Raw genomic sequence first — 14,599 nt, forward strand, 5'->3', positions numbered from 1 at the left:
TAAGCTCATGGCATTATACTTAGAAAAGTCAAAGATGACTCCATAATTATAAATTGGGTGCCTAACAAGGTGATGGTATTCTCAACATTGAATTCAGGCCACTCGTTTTATTGATGAGGAAACTGAAATACAGAGAGATTATTATTTTTTTTATTATAATTTTTTATTGATAGAACCCATGCCTGGGTGATTTTTTACAACATTATCCCTTGCACTCACTTCTGTTCTGATTTTTCCCCTCCCTCTCTCCATCCCCTCCCCCAGGTGGCAAGCAGTCCTATACATGTTAAATATGTCACAGTATATCCTAGATACAATATATGTTTGCAGAACCGAACAATTTTCTTGTTGCACAGGGAGAATTGGATTCAGAAGGTAAAAATAACCCAGGAAGAAAAACACAAATGCAAACAGTTTACATTTATTTCCCAGTGTGCTTTCTTTGGGTGTTGCTGCTTCTGTCCATCATTGATCAACTGAAACTGAGTTAGATCTTCTCTTTGTCGAAGAAATCCACTTCCATCAGAATACATCCTCATACAGGTTGAGGTATCGTTGTTGAGGTATATAATGATCTCCTGGTTCTGCTCATTTCACTCAGCATCAGTTCATGTTAAGTCTCTCTAAGCCTCTCTGCATTCATCCTGCTGGTCATTTCTTACAGAACAATAATATTCCATAACATTCATATACCACAATTTACCTAGCCATTCTCCAACTGATGGGCATCCATCAACACAGAGAGATTATTAATGGATTTGCTTAAGGTCACAAGACTAGTAAGTATCAGAGACGTATTTGAATCCAGTTATTCCTAAATCCAGCGTCCTATTCATAACGTCACGTTTTCTCTTCCTCAATTACCTAATGGATAGAGCTGTGGGAGATCTGAATTCAAATCCAGCCTGAGAAAATTATTAGCTGTGTAACATTGGGCTAGTCACACAACCCTGTTTGTTTCATCTGTCAAATAAAGTGGAAAAGGAAATGGCAAACCATTCCAGTATCTTTGCTGAGAAAACCCCAAAGGAGTCACAAAGAGTTGCAAATGAATGAAAATGTCTAAACAATAACAATAGGAATTCTATCGAACAAAGGCAAAAGGGAGAATGTACTGTTCTGGACTCAGAGATGGAGGTAGAATGTCATGTACGAAAATCAGGTTTACTGCAATAAAGAATTCAGGAAGAGGAGAGTAGTATGAAATATCTGGAAAGGGAAATGGGAGTGTACAGTGTCGGTGACTGAGGATTTTGCATTTTATTTTAGTAGCAAAAGAAATCCCCTAGAGATTTTTCTGGTCAGACCTTTGGGAGCTATTTGAAGAATGGGATGGAAAGACCATTTAGAAGGCTATTGTCCATATAAGAGGTAGTGATGACTTACGTTAGTCTAGAGACCATGTAAAAGCAGAGTCAAGACAGAGGGATGTTCTGAAGGAAAAAATGATAAGATTTAGAAAGTAATTGCATTCGGGGAGGGGTGAGAGTGATGAAAGAGTCAAAGATGACTCCATAATTATAAATTGAGTGCCTAATAAGGTGATGGTATTCTCAACAGAAATAAAGAAATTTGGAGGAAGGATGGGTGGGTGGGGAATATTGAGCTCTATTTTTAACATGTCTGAGATGCTTATGGGATATGTGTGTAGCTGTCCAACAGGCAGGGAAAAATATGGGACTGGAGTTCAAGGGAGAGATTAGATTTCTCTATTTCAATATCTATCTATGCTTCCATTCATCCATCTATCCATCCATCAATCCTTATACCTATCTAATGAGATAATATTTTTAAAAACCATTTAGGCACAATGACAGGCACATAGTTGGCACTATATAAATGCCAATTCCCTTCTTTCCCTTCCCATTCCTACCTATAAATGGCTCTATATGCATACACATATATAAGTATATACATATCTACACATATATTTCTCTGTATATATATATATGAATGTGTAGTATACACACATACACACACACACACACACACACGCATGCACACACGTCTCCCATGGCCAAGGCCCCAAATATTGAATCCTAGATGTTGATCCCAGAGGGGTCAGTTTTTCTCTTTGGTTCATTGTCCCTGACTGAATTAATTCAGGACTATCTCCAAAATAAAGCTTAGACATGATTCATATTTTAAAGCACTTAGGTTATGCAGTAGATAAGAATGCCAGGGGATTTTGTATATAAGAGCTCTAAATTTAAATCAAATAGATTTAGTTGTGTGACCCTGGGCAAATCATTTCACCCTGTGAGCCTCAGTTTTCCCATTGGTAAAATGAGCTGGAAAAGAAAATGGCAAACAATCCAATATCTTTGCTGAGAAAACCCCAACTGGGATTGCAAAGAATCAGATGCGACTAAAATGACTGAATAACAACAAAAATAGTTTAGGTTTAGGGTTCTCCAAAAGTAAAAATAGGCTGTATCCCTGCCCAGGTACTCAATGTACAATATGAATGCTAAGTATGCAATAACCTTTATTTCCTCCACCACAAAAAATGTTTAAGATATACAAAGGAACCCCACCCCACCTGAGACACCATGAACAAATACATAAGCATGAATCACTCAGGTAGAGCATTAAATACATTTAGGTGCCCCTCTGAAGGCAACAAACCATTGTGACTGCTGAACAAATAGTTCACATCAGTCTCACACCAGCACCATCTGAACAACTCACAGAAATGTCATGGAGGGTTAGCCAGGTCAGGATATGATAGTTTCTCTTGGTATAGTTTTTAAACCTTTCATCTCTGGTTCAGTTCTCTTCCTTTTGATATTGTACATTATTGAGAAGTTCTCTCTCTCTGAAAGGCCAATGTCAGATTCTTAAGGAACTCTAAAAACTGGAAACTCTTGAATTTATGGTTATTCATCAGGTTATTTCCATCCCCTCTCCATTTTCATTCTCAGGAATACTAGTCTCTGACCGATGCTCACATAATATGAATACTAAAGTTCAGCTCTCTCAGGACTATATTTCCCTTCAGTCTTCAGAATACATGGAAGGATTTGTGAATGTCTTTTCTCTACTGATATTAGCTCAAGCCTCCACTATGTTCCCCTGATTTTAAAGAGACTAATGACTAACAACCCCATTCCATTCAACCATTTAACACTGGGTAACTTTTACAAGAGGATATTTACTTCAAAGACATAGAAAGAGCAAACATATACACACTCCACACTCCACACACACACTCCAATTCTTTATCTGGATAACATTTTCCATCATGAGTCCTTTGGAATTGTCTTGGATCATTGTATTTCTGAGAATCCTTACCATGCTACCTTAGTCAGTAGAGGGTGGTATGGGGAGAAAAATAAAGCTCGAAAATGAGTTCCGTTACTGTGTACCATTGGTCCTGGCAAGTTCACGGCCAAAGTTGGGATTGATGTTGAATGAGTTCTTCTGCCAATACAAAGACTGCTCACTGGGCTCAATGTAGCATTAATTGTAAATATGGACTGGATTCTGATTTCCAGATTGGGATGATTTGTTCACTTGTCCTTTGAAACCATCATGTTCAGAGACTCTGAAATGAAAAAGAATGAATGAAACATACCAAAGAGGCTCCATTTCTCAAAGGGCCATATGGTGTCAGTACAATAGAAAGCCTCATTGTCTCCCCAGCATAGTCTCTTGTGGGATGCTATTATATCATCAGTCCACAGCCCAGGACAGATGCAAAGGGGAACAAAGACTCAATATTCAAAGTCAACATGGAATCCAGCATAGCAACATAGTATGATCCCAAGACTCTTCACCATCCTGGTTTCCAGTTTCCAGCTGTTCTTCAACTTAGTAGGTAGGTAGACAGAGCCCTAGGCCTGGAATTTGGCAGAATTCAATTCAAATCCAAACTCAGCTACTAGTTAGGAAGCTCTGGGCTTGACGCTTAATCTCTGACCTCAGTTTCTTCAACTGTAAAATGGAGATCATAATGGTACCTCCCTCCCAGAATTGTGGTGAGGATGCTGTGTGCCATTTAGATACCATTTAACCCCAATTGCCTTGTAAAAACAAACAAACAAACAAACAAAAAAGACTCATCATTTGACTTTTAACATTTTTAAAATGTTAAATAGCACAGAGACCTGGGAAAATTCTCCAGGAACTTCTTTTTCTTTTCTTTTCTTTTTTTAATAGTATTTTTTTTCATTATACTTAAAGACAATTTATAATATTTTGAATTCTAAATTTTTCTCCTACTTTTCCTCCCATTCTTCCCCTCTTTCTATAATGATAAGTCATTTGATATAGGTTATATATCTGGAGAGCAATTTGGAACTATGCTCAAAAAGTTATTAAACTGTGCACACACTTTGAACCAGCAGTTACTACTGGGCTTATATCCCAAAGAGATACTAAAGAAGGGAAAGGGACCTGTATGTGCAAGAATGTTTGTGGCAACCCTCTTTGTAGTGGCCAGAAACTGGAAACTGAGTGGATGCTCATCAATTGGAGAATGGCTGAATAAATTGTGGTGTATGAATATTATTGTTCTGTAAGAAATGACCAGCAGGATGATTTCAGAAAGAGACTTACATGAACTGATGCTGAGTGAAATGAGCAGGACCAGGAGATCATTATATACTTCAGCAACAATACTATATGATGATCAATTCTGATGGATGTAGCCCTCTTCAACAATGAGATGAACCAAATCAGTGCCAATAGATCAGTAATGAAATGAACCAGCTACATCCAGTGAAAGAACACTGGGAGATGAGTATGAAATACTACATAGAATTCCCAGTCCCTCTGTTTTTGTCTGTCTGCATTTTTTATTTCCTCCACAGGCTAATTGTACACTATTTCACAGTCCAATTCTTTTTATACAGCAAAATAACTGTATGGACATATATACATATATTGTATTTAACTTATACTTTAACATATTTAACATGTATTGATCAATTTGCCATCTGGGGGAAGGGATGGGGGGAAAGAGGGGAAAAGTTGGAACAAAAGGTTTTGCAATTGTCAATGCTGAAAAATTACCCATGCATATAACTTGTAAATAAAAAAGCTATTTAAAAAAAAAAAAAGAAAGAAAGAAAAACAGTTCATCAAAGGCAGAGCAGTTTTGACTTGCCCAAAGTCAAATAGCTAAATAAAGATTTGGATCTGGGTTTAAAAAAAAAGATATAGGTTATTTATGTACAATCATGTAAAACATAGTTCAATATTAGTCGATTGTAAAAAGAAGAAGAAGAAGAAGAAAGAAAAGGAAAGAAAAGAAATTGACCAAAAGGAATGATCTATGAAAAAATAAAGTGAACATAGCATCCTTTGTTCTGTATTCAGAGTCCATCATGTCCTTATCTGGATGTAGATAGCATTTTCCATCATGAGTACTTTGGTATTGTCTTGGATAATTGCATTGCTGAGAAGGACTAAGTCATTTATAGTTAATTATTATACAACGTGATGATACTGTACAATTTTTTCTTGGTTCTGTTTATTTCACTTTGCATCAGGTCACACAAGTCTTTCCAGGTCTTTTTGAAACCTGTCTGCTCATCATTTCTTTTCTTTTCTTTTTTTAAAAATAATATCCTTTTATTTTCAAAATATATGCAAAGATAGTTTTCATCATTCAACCTTGTGTTCTAAGTTTTTTCTTCCTCCCTTTCCCTCACTCCCTCCCCTAGATGGCATATATAATACAATATATGTTAAACACGTGCAATTCTTCTATACATATTTCTACACTTATCATGCTGAACAAGAAAAATCAGATCAAAAAGGAAAAAAAAAATTGAGAAAGAAAACAAAAATCAAGCAAACAACAAAAAAGATGAAAACACTACACTAGGATCCATACTCAGTACCCACAACCCTCTCTCCAGGTGCAGATGGCTCTCTCCCTCACAAGTCTATTGGAATTGACCCGAATCATTTTGAAAAGAGCCACATCCATCAGAAAAGAGTTTACAGCTTCATACAGTATTGTTGTTGAAGTGTATAATAATCTCCTGGTTTTGCTCACTTCACTTAGCATCAGTTCATGTAAGTCTCTCCAAGCCTCTCTGTATTCATCTTGCTGGTCGTTTCTTGCAAAACAATAATATTCCATAGCATTCATATACCACAACTTATTCAGCTGTTGGAATCCTTACAAGCTGTTAAGTCATTAGAATTGATAGAGACAATAATTATCTAATTTAGCATGGTTCAGTATGATTGATCTGATCCTACGAGGAGATGTTATGGGCCAGAACTTGAAACAAGGTCCTAAATAGAACTGATAGAAACAATGCTTGTGTTCACACCTTTAGAGAGCTCATATAAGCAAGAAGCTCTTAGGGCCAGAGAGCACTCTGGGAGGAAACCCATAATCCCACTCTCAGATCCCACAATCCCATTCTCGGAGAAGGAGCATAAATAGAGCTTCAGTGAGCCAGTCAAGTCAGTTCAGATGAACCCCTCTCTAGGAGTCTCAGACAGATTCATTCATCCCACCGTGGTGGCTGGCCTCCTGCACTTCCCCCACTGAGACCAAGGCTGCTCTGAAAGGCTCTCCAGAAAGCAGCCCCAGCCCTAAGCAAGGAGACCGGACTCGGAAGGAGCACTCTGGGAGATTGAGAACTAGAAGCCCCCTCTCTGAGGCAAGACAGATTCATTCCATCTTCCACCTTTGTGCTGGCTGGAGGCTGAAGAAAGCAGAGGCAAGGGACAACTGCAAGAGCTCTTGGAACCAAGCAGAAAAATAACCCTCTAAGAAAAACTAACTGGGCTATTTTGGAGGAAGCAATAAAAGATCTAAACTTTTAACACCTGGCTACATTTGGGTGATTATTATTCTTAACTGAAACTAAGGCTGCCTCCAGAAAACCTCCCCAAGAAACCTGCTCCCAGAGAGAACCATTTTATATTATATAAAAGAAGAGAACACCACATTCAGCCATTCTCCAACTGATGGGCATCCACTCAGTTTCCAGTTTCTAGCCTCTACAAAAAGAGCTGCCACTAACGTTTTTGCACATGTGAGTCCTTTTCCCTTTTTAAAGATCTCTTTGGAATACAGACCCAGTGGAGACACTGCAGGATCAAAGGATATGCAGTTTGATAGCCCTTTGGGCAAAGTTCTAAATCGCTCTCCAGAAGGGTTGGATCAGTTTACAACTCCACCAATGATTTATTTGTGTCCCAGTTTTCCCACATTCCCTGCAACATTTATCATTATCTTTTCCTGTCGTCTTAGTCAATCTGAGAGGTGTGTAATAGTACCTCAGAGCTGTCTTAATTTGCACTTATCTGATCAATAGTGATTTAGCTACTCATCATCTTTTATAGCACAACAATATTCCAGTACATTCATATACCGCAACTTGTTCACTGAAGGGTGTGTATACACAGTTCCTTTGGGCATAGTTCCAAATCATTCTCCAGAATGATTGGATCCATTTACAACTCGACCAATAGTACACTAGAGTCCCAATTTCCCTATATCCTCTCCAACATTTATCATTTTCCTTTATTGTAGGGATCTATTTTCAAACTTACATTAGTCTATTAAAGACTCTTTAGCACTAGCAATTTAAGTAGAGTAATGTATCTCATCCACATCTCTTTTTTATTTTTCTACCAAAAAAAGCAAATGCTTAAAACTAGTGTAACAAGTCACAACCTATATGTACTTTTGGTTTAAATAAATAAACCATTTATTTATTAATTTTCAACATTCACTTTTATAAGATATTGATTTCCATTTTTTTCTTCCTCCTTTCTTCCCTCCCCAAGATAGTAAGCAATGTGATATAGGTTATACATGTACAATCATATAAAACCTATATGTACCTTTGGACAACTTCCTAGAATGTATCAATTAAGTCTTTAAGAAAGGTTTAAATTTTCTCTGGGTGGAGGAAGTTTCCACACTTGGAGTCTTCTGATGGAAACATCAAACATCCTTCTTGGATTTGTGAATAAAATGATGGAGGTCCATAGATCTTAAATTATTTGTCCATGGTCCCAATGATAATAAATGTCAGAGGTAGGATTAGAATTCAAGTTTTCTTGACAGAAAGCCTGTGACCTACCCCATGGTACTTTTAAGGTGACAATCATTTATTTGGCTTTGGCAAAAATATAAATATTGAATAATTTTAGAAAGTCATTGCAAAATTCCTCTGCTCTCCATAATTATTGGAAATGAGAAGCTCAGTCTTTTGTCATTCTTGTTAATAGCTCCGGAGAAGAACTCCAGGGACAAATTGCTTTGGGGAATATTGACCTACTAAAGTTATCACTTTCCTTCTCACCACTTTAATACTTTCCCACCTCATTAGCACCTTCTCACCTCATTAGCACTTTTCTGTCTCTTTCATTCCCAACCTTTCTAACTTCTTTCCTTGTCTTACCAAATTCCCTTCCCTTCTTTCTCAAGCACTGGAAGATACTATTCTATAAAAGAGAAAAATCTCCTCCCTTATTTTGCTGAACTCTCCAAAGGATGTCTGTAAATCTACTGAAGATGAGATCTTTCTTTATAACCAGTTGACCACCTCTGTTAACTGCTTTTAAATTCTCTCTGAAGCTATTCCCAACCAAAGGGCAAGCCTACTATCTCTTCAAATCTCTGGCCAAATTGTCTGGTATTTTCAAATCAAATAGGCTAGTCCAAGTCTGAAAGGAGCACACTCTTTACAAAATGTAAATGAATCAATCAGAGACAACATTCTTAAATCTCATTATCTATTACCTGAACCTTAAATAATACAAATATAGTTGCTTAAAGTCCCAAAGAAGTAAAAATTTCTACCCCATTGTCCCTGTTAATCGCCCCCTAGCAATTTCAAGTGGACCTGAAGGGGGTCTCCTTTGATCAGAAACTCATAATATGAAGCCCGTAGGTGGCTCAGTAAACAAAGAGCTAGTCTTGGAGACAAGAAGACTTGAGTTCAAATGTGATCTCAAATACTTATTTGCTCAGAAACTTGATTAGTGAGCCACCTCAACCTCCCCCTCTCAGAATTAGACAAATTTAATCATAAAATAAACAAGAAAGAAACTAGGGAGATTAATAGAAACCTAGAAAACATAGATATGAGAGAGCTCTAGAGAAATTCACCTTTTCCTCAGCAGTACATGGCATCTGCACAAAAACTGACCACACATTAGGACATTAAAAACCTCACAATCAAATGCAGAAAGGCAGAAATAGTAAATGCTTCCTTTTCAGATCACAATGCAATAAAAATTATATTCAATAAAGGACCAGGGAAAGACAGAATAAAAACCATTTGAATTTAAATAATCTAATTCTAAGGAATGAGTGGGTCAAACAACTCATAGAATTTCATCCAAGACAATGACATACTAAATGAGACAACACACCAAAATTTATGGGATGCAGCCAAAGCAGTTCTTGAGAAAATTTTGCATCTCAAAATAGTTATATGAAGAGAGAAAAAGGAAATCAATTAATTAGGCATGCAAATAAAAAGCTTAAAAAAAGAACAAATTTTAAAAGCCCAAATTAAATATCAGATCCTTAAGCAAGTCACTGTAATCTCTCTCAGTTTTTTCAGTTATAAAATGGAAGTAATGATTTAATAATACCTACCTCACAGAATTATTATGAAGTTTAAAGGAGATAATATTTGAGTACTATAATAATAATAGAGTGCTTAGGACAGTACCTGGCACATAGTAAGCACTTTATAAATATTTCCTAATATACTTACCACTACATGGCCTTTTCCCATCAAAATCCAGAAATAACTCAAATTTGGTCCCTTATGCAAACTTGGAAATGGAGAAAGAACTAGGCTAGAGGTCCATTTGTGGGATGTTGTCCCAAATCTGCCACTGATTCATATGAATTTAAGTGATTTCTTTTTTCCACACTGGGCTTCAATTTCCTTCTGTATAAAGGGAGGGAAAAAGAAAATGAGCATTAGCACCTATTATGAATAGGCACTGTACTAAGTGCTTTACAAATATTGTCTCATTTGATCCTAACAACAAGCCTGTGGGGGTGGTGCTATTATTACTGTTTTATAATTGCGGAAACTGAATGATTTGGCAAGTGATTTGTCCCCAGAATTTCACAGAAAATGAGCATCTTAGGTCTTTCTGTTTCAGAATTTGACAGTGATCTAGGGGTATGGAAATGACTATATGTTGTTGTAACCATTGGGTTTATTGTTAGTGGTAATTTCAAATATATATATTTTTTTAAATTGGACAAACAGTATGGCTTTGGATCCCTCATTCCCCACTTGGCTATAATAATAGCCAGCATTTATTTAGTGTTGTCAAAAGATTCATTGATAAGGATGATTGGCAGAATCACGTTTAAAAAAAAAAAAAACTGATCTGATTTACTAAACCCTCAGAGAACAGACCAAGGATATACAGTGGACTCTGAGCAGTCATTTTCAGCAACTTTATATTGGTCTTAGTTACATGAGCAGAATGGACACGATGGAATTTTACAGAAGGCAAAGATTTATCCATCAAAGAACAAAGAATAGAAAGCAAAAAAATAAACTGATCAGTAAACATTAGGGGTAAAGCTGAAATTTGCAAAATAACTATTAACACCAGAACTCTAGCTAGTTATATGCTGTTCATCTTAAGTTAATAAAAGCAATAAAGTTGAGCCAGACATTCTCTTGTCACTATCCAGTTAATTACCAAAGCTAAAGTTTGAGATCTCAGCTGAATTCTCCAGAAGCAGTAGTAATCCCTAACCTAGATTACTACTGCTTCTAGTTTTGTTCACTGAGAGTACTGTTTGTAGGATACAAAATAAATCCACATAAATCACTGGCATTTCTGTATGTTACCAACAAAGTCTGACAGCAAAAGATAGAAAGAGAACTTCCTTTAAAAATAACTGTAAAGAATACTGTTTACCTCTTCCAAACTTTTGAAGCTCACAAGGTCATAATGTGGTCCATTTCCTATCCACTACTCATTCCCTCAAGTTCAAGCAAGCATAATAGAAATAGAAGAAACACACTCGCATGCATTCACAGCCACAGGGTGACCAGGTAAGGAAGGGAGAGTAAGCTACATCTAGCAGCTCACAGCAGTTCTTATTTTGTTTACATCCAGGCAAGAGAGTGTTTATGTTTGAGACTTTAGTTTGCACACTGGGTTCAGCCTCAGCAGACCTTAAAAGGCTTTTTGTAATCACACAGTAAGCCAACAGGAAATAATTAGAGAATACTTTCACTTACTTTTAAGTAAGGAGGATTAAGACGGTTTTCCTTTACATATTTCTAGAAGAAAGATCGCTAAGCTTCTAAATGGATATTAGATACGGTGTGAGGATTGGACCCTCAGTGGTACACACACACACACACACACACACTGCTCCCATACTTTAAATAATCTTTAATTTTTTTTAAAATTTAATATGTTCAATCCTTTTAAACATTTCCATGTTAATCATGTTGTGCAAGAAAAATCAGACCAAAAAGGGGAATAAACATGAGAACATGAGAAACAAAGGCGAAAATACTATGCTTCAATCTACATTCAATCTCCATAGTTGTCTCATTGGATAACATTTTCCACCCCAATACTATTGAAATGGCTTTTAAATCACCATATTGCTGAGAAGAGCCACGTCCATCAGTTGATCATCACAGAATCTTGCTGTTACTGTGTACAACGTTCTCTATGGGAAATCTTAAAGTAAAAATTTCAAGAACTTTGTCAAATACTTCTCTCTTTTGGGACACATTGCTGATTTGCGTCCCCTTCCCTCTCCCACCTGAATCCCTTCCACATGTGCAGGTCCTGAGAAAGACCAAGGGCATGGAAACCACAGGATTGGCTCTTCAAATGATGGAGAAATAGGAAGGAAGTCCTAGGGGTTGATAGTTGTCTCCCAGTTGATCTCACCAGCTACTGAGATTTCATTCAATTCAATTCAATTGGACAGTTGGGTGGCAACGTGGATAGAGTCTAGAAAGTATCTTCCTGAGTTCAAATTTGTCGTTAGAGATGTATTAGTTGTATGATGCTGGACGAGTCACTTCATCCTGTTTACCTCAATTTCCCCATCTGTAAAATGAGTTGAAGAAGGAAATGACAAACCGTTCCAGTATCTTTGCCAAGAAAACCCCAAATGGGATCAACATGAGTCAGACAGGACTGAAAGGACTGAAACAGCAGCTGTGCGAGGCATTGTGCTGAGTGCTGGGGGTACCCCCCAAAACCCCAAAAGATAAAACCCAAAAAATCTCCCCCCAACTCAATCCACCTCAAGAAGCTTTCAGCCAGGGCGCTCTCGCTCGCTGGCCAGTCTCACCCCGATAACTCGGTCTCATCTGATCCAATTCGCCCAAAGTTCGGACTTCGGGGGTGCGGGGGAAGTAGCAGTCACCAGCAAGCGGCCAGCGGCGGCTTCTTGCCTCAGCAGCCCGCTCCCCCTTGTTCTCTGCTCCTGGCGTCAACCAATGGAATGGAACGGAATGGCAAGCTGCTAGCCTCCCTCTCAAAACAAAACAATAAAACCCAGAAAAGGCGAAGGGGGAGGGAGGGGGCTCCCGTTATGTGGCTGGTCATCTGACCTCTGGCCTGGATTTGTCCCTACCCCAAGTATGTGCTCGGGCAGTCGCACTTCCCTTATGTCATTTACTCAATGCCCCAGCGCAAGATCCCGGGGCCGGTCCAGTTTCAGAGAGATTTGTTTTGGACGCCTCCTAAATACTGACCACGCGCCTGCTTCCTCCATACGCTCGCAACCATCCTACCTGTACGCTCCATATGTATGCGTGAGCCAGCGGGGCCACAAAGGGAAGGAGCCAGGAGCATGGGCGCCCGCCTAGCGAGCCATGATCTGATTAATAAATTCACACCAAATCCTCAGAGACAAGTGTTTCCACCCACTTCAAGGGTGGAGCTAACGGGAGACAGGCGGCCGGCTCTGAGAATTAAAGAGTTACCCGAAAGGGCCCTCTGGTGGACAATGCTTTGCATGGCAGATGAGGGCTGAGTGCCTGCTGACTAACACCAGGTCTTTATTCTGAACTTGCCAGGGCTCACTCTAAAGCAATGGTCCTCAAAGTGTCGTCCAAAGAATTGTGGGGGTCTCTGAAACCCTCTCAAAGGGTCTACAAATTCAAATTTTTTTATTTCTAATATAGTAAATAGCTATAAATATAACCCGTGTGAACAAAAACTCTTTGAACAGATCTCCGATCGTTTTTTTAAACAACATGAAGATACTGAGAACAAAGGTTTGAGAACCACTACTCTAAAGGTTTTCTCTCTCTTATTTTTTCCCCCTGAGGCAACATTGACCCTTGCAAAACCTTGTGTTCCAAATTTTCCCCTCCTTCCCCCAACCCCTCCCTGAGATAGCAGGCAATCCAATATATGTTAAAGATGTTAAAATATATCTTAAATCCAATATGTGGAATGAAAACAATTTAATATGGATTATACGTGTACAGCCGTGCAAAACATTTTCATAATAGTCATGTTGTCAGAGCAAACATAATCCCCCCTCAAAAAAAACCCTCAAGAAAAATGAGTTAAAAAAAAAAGTTCACTTCAATCTATATTAAGACACCATTAGTATTTCTAGCCATATGAAAAAATGCTCCCAAGTCATTATTAATCAGAGAAATGCAAATTAAGACAACTCTGAGATATCACTACACACCTGTCAGATTGGCTAGAATGACAGGGAAAGATAATGGGGAATGTTGGAGGGGATGTGGGAAAACAGGGACACTGATACATTGTTGGTGAAACTGTGAATACATCCAGCCATTCTGGAGAGCAATTTGGAACTATGCTCAAAAAGTTATCAAACTGTGCACACCCTTTGTTCCAGCAGTGTTACTACTGGGCTTATACCCCAAAGAGATACTAAAGAAGGGAAAGGGACCTGTATGTGACAAAATGTTTGTGGCAGGCCTGTTTGTAGTGGCCAGAAACTGGAAACTGAGTAGATGCCCATCAGTGGGAGAATGGCTGAAAAAATTGTGGTATATGAATATTATGGAATATTATTTTGGGTAAGAAATGACCAACAGGATGAATACAGAGAGGATTGGCGAGACTTACATGAACTGATGCTAAGTGAAATGAGCAGAACCAGGAGATCATTATAGACTTCAACAATTGATGATCAATTCTGATGGACGTGGCCATCTTCAACAATGAGATGAACCAAATCAGTTCCAGTAGAACAGTTAATGAACTGAACCAGCTACACCCAGGGAAAGAACTCTAGGAGATGACTATGAACCATTACATAGAATTCCCCATCCCTCTACCTTTGTCCACATGCATTTTTGATTTCCTTCACAGGCTAATAGTACACTATTTCAAAGTCCGATTCTTTTTGTACAGCAAAATAACTGTTTGGACATGTATACTTATGTTGTATTTAACATATACTTTAACATATTTAACATGTATTGGTCAACCTGCCATCGGGGAGAGGGGATGGGGGGAAGGAAATGGGGGGAAGGAAGGGAAAAAGTGGAACAAAAGGTTTTGCAATTGTCAATGCTGAAAAATTACCTATGTATGTATCTTGTAAATAAAAAGCTATAATAAAAAAAAGGAATAAAAAAAAGACACCATTAGTTCTTTTTCTGGGTTT

General features: G+C 38.1%; 1 long non-coding RNA gene across 1 annotated transcript; it reads right to left on the reverse strand.

The window, feature by feature from the left end:
• Positions 1-3,122: 3,122 nt before the first annotated feature.
• LOC127545272 (uncharacterized) lies at positions 3,123-12,837 on the reverse strand. Its single transcript, XR_007949621.1, has 3 exons — positions 12,735-12,837; positions 9,708-12,042; positions 3,123-3,547 (listed from the first exon to the last, which is right to left on the reverse strand). It is a non-coding gene; the product is annotated as an uncharacterized LOC127545272 (long non-coding RNA).
• Between the last annotated feature and the right edge of the window lie 1,762 nt (positions 12,838-14,599).

Source organism: Antechinus flavipes, chromosome 1 (assembly GCF_016432865.1).
Source record: "Antechinus flavipes isolate AdamAnt ecotype Samford, QLD, Australia chromosome 1, AdamAnt_v2, whole genome shotgun sequence".
NCBI classification, from domain to species: domain Eukaryota; kingdom Metazoa; phylum Chordata; class Mammalia; order Dasyuromorphia; family Dasyuridae; genus Antechinus; species Antechinus flavipes.